Below are 2500 nucleotides of genomic sequence, written 5' to 3'. Positions count from 1 at the left end.
TCACGTTAGACTCCTTGGTCCGTGTTTCAAGACGGGTCGGGAAGGTGGCTGACTTCAGCCGCGGACCCCGTGCGCCTCGCGAAACGACACCGGAAGCGCGACCGAGACGAAGAGGCTGGGCACTGAGAACAGTCCCCGACCCACGACGCCCCAGCCGGCACCGGGCGCTCGGCCCCGAAGGGCAGACGCGGCGATCTCTCCTCGCCCGAACGGCGGGCCGACGGACACGCGCGCCTATAGTACCCGACCGAGGCCGGGTTACCTTGCGCGCGGCCTTCTCGCCGCCGTCCAGACGGTCGCGGCCTTCGCCCGGCGCTAGTGCGCTGGTCCCCGATCGGGCGGCGCCGCCGGCGGCCCGTGAGGGTCCGCACGACAACGTCGCCGACAGGGGGCCGGCTGAAAGCGACCGGGCGACCCGACAGGCCCTCCCGTTTGCCTCTCGACGGTTTCACGTACTCTTTAACTCTCTCTTCAAAGTGCTTTTCAACTTTCCCTCACGGTACTTGTTCGCTATCGGTCTCGTGACCGTATTTAGCCTTAGATGGAGTTTACCACCCGCTTTGGGCTGCATTCCCAAACAACCCGACTCTGGGAAGACGCCGTAGCGCGCCCGCCTGTCGCCGCCATGGGCCTGACACCCGCTCTGGGAAAAGGCCTCGATCAGAAGGACGCGGGCGACCGGCGAAGCGCGCCGTGACGAATTCCGTACGCCACAATTCCGCGCACTCCAAAAGCGCGCGGATTCGGCGATGGGCACATCCCGCTTCACTCGCCGTTACTGAGGGAATCCTCGTTAGTTTCTTTTCCTCCGCTTAGTAATATGCTTAAATTCAGCGGGTAGCCTCGTCCGACCTCAGGCCGAAAGTAAGGACCGGGACTATTCTTCCCGTTCCGCGCTCGCCGTCGGCGCCGCGCGCCGCCGCGCACCTCGATTCCCGCCCTTGAGCCGCCAGCCGTTGGCCTCTTCGAGGTCGACTCGCCGCCGCCGCGCGGGATTCTGGTCGCGATCGTCGCGCATCGTGCCGTGCTGTCTTGAGCGGGACGGGCGCTCGCGCGTCCGACGCCGCAGCAGCCGCGCGGAGAAATCCCCGCGCGGAACGTTTGCAACGCGACCCTGAGGCGGGCGCGGCCCCGGGATTGACCCGAGGCCGCAATTTGCGTTCAGAACGTCGATGCTCAATGTGTCCTGCAATTCACACTAATTCACGCAGCTAGCTGCGTCCTTCATCGACTCACGAGCCGAGTGATCCACCGCCAAGAGCCATCCACGATTGTTTCGCTCGCACAGTGCCTCGCACTATAGGGTGACAAAATAGACCGCGCCGAGCGGTCGGCCAGGCCGACGCTTGAAGCCGGAGCGCGCGGCACCGCGGCACTCGACGCGCAAACATTACCGGGTGACCGAATCGCCGGCCGGCGCGCCGCTCCTCGCGGGTCGGGCGCCGGGTAGCAAAGACTTTTTCTCTCGCTTGTCCGAGTTTCGCGTTCGCCGAAGCGTTTGCGAGACCGTTAATGATCCTTCCGCAGGTTCACCTACGGAAACCTTGTTACGACTTTTACTTCCTCTAAATGATCAAGTTAGATCGTCTTCTCGGACGCCGGCTCGACCGTTGCCGGCCGCGCCAGGTCCAATCGGAGGACCTCACTAAACCATTCAATCGGTAGTAGCGACGGGCGGTGTGTACAAAGGGCAGGGACGTAATCAACGCGAGCTAATGACTCGCGCTTACTGGGAATTCCTCGTTCAAGGGAAATAATTGCAATTCCCTATCCCTAGCACGACCGGGGTTCAGCGGGTTACCCAGACCTGTCGGCCAAGGCGAGCACATGCTGATCCGGTCAGTGTAGCGCGCGTGCGGCCCCGAACATCTAAGGGCATCACAGACCTGTTATTGCTCAATCTCGTGTGGCTAAACGCCACTAGTCCCTCTAAGAAGTTAGACGCCGACCGATTGGGTCGCGTAACTAGTTAGCAAGCCAGAGTCTCGTTCGTTATCGGAATTAACCAGACAAATCGCTCCACCAACTAAGAACGGCCATGCACCACCACCCACAGAATCAAGAAAGAGCTCTCAATCTGTCAATCCTCACTGTGTCCGGGCCGGGTGAGATTTCCCGTGTTGAGTCAAATTAAGCCGCAGGCTCCACTCCTGGTGGTGCCCTTCCGTCAATTCCTTTAAGTTTCAGCTTTGCAACCATACTTCCCCCGGAACCCAAAGACTTTGGTTTCCCGCAAGCTGCCGGAGAGGTCGTAAAACTAACGCCCCCCGATCGCTAGTTGGCATCGTTTATAGTCAGAACTAGGACGGTATCTGATCGTCTTCGAACCTCTGACTTTCGCTCTTGATTAAAGAAAACATTCTTGGCAAATGCTTTCGCAGTCGTTCGTCTTGCGCCGATCCAAGAATTTCACCTCTAACGGCACAGTACGAATGCCCCCGTCTGTCCCTCTTAATCATTACCTCGCGCTCCGAAAACCAACAAAATAGAACCGAGGTCC

General features: G+C 60.1%; 2 non-coding genes and 1 pseudogene across 2 annotated transcripts in view; all 3 read right to left on the bottom strand.

Moving 5' to 3' along the window:
- The window catches only part of LOC146144670 (large subunit ribosomal RNA), a 3679-nt pseudogene extending 2818 nt beyond the window's left edge, over nucleotides 1–861 (bottom strand).
- A 248-nt stretch (nucleotides 862–1109) lies between these two features.
- Nucleotides 1110–1263, bottom strand: LOC146144669 (5.8S ribosomal RNA). Its single transcript, XR_014499041.1, has one exon. It is a non-coding gene; the product is annotated as a 5.8S ribosomal RNA (ribosomal RNA).
- A 247-nt stretch (nucleotides 1264–1510) lies between these two features.
- LOC146144668 (small subunit ribosomal RNA) overlaps nucleotides 1511–2500 on the bottom strand; it is a 1810-nt gene continuing 820 nt past the window's right edge. Inside the window, exon 1 of the ribosomal RNA XR_014500909.1 lies at nucleotides 1511–2500. This exon is cut by the window's right edge and continues 820 nt beyond it. This is a non-coding gene — a ribosomal RNA (small subunit ribosomal RNA).

Source organism: Ascidiella aspersa, chromosome 5, assembly GCF_963924565.1.
Source record: "Ascidiella aspersa chromosome 5, kaAscAspe10.2, whole genome shotgun sequence".
Classification (NCBI taxonomy): domain Eukaryota; kingdom Metazoa; phylum Chordata; class Ascidiacea; order Phlebobranchia; family Ascidiidae; genus Ascidiella; species Ascidiella aspersa.
This window is presented reverse-complemented; position numbering and strand designations above follow the sequence as displayed.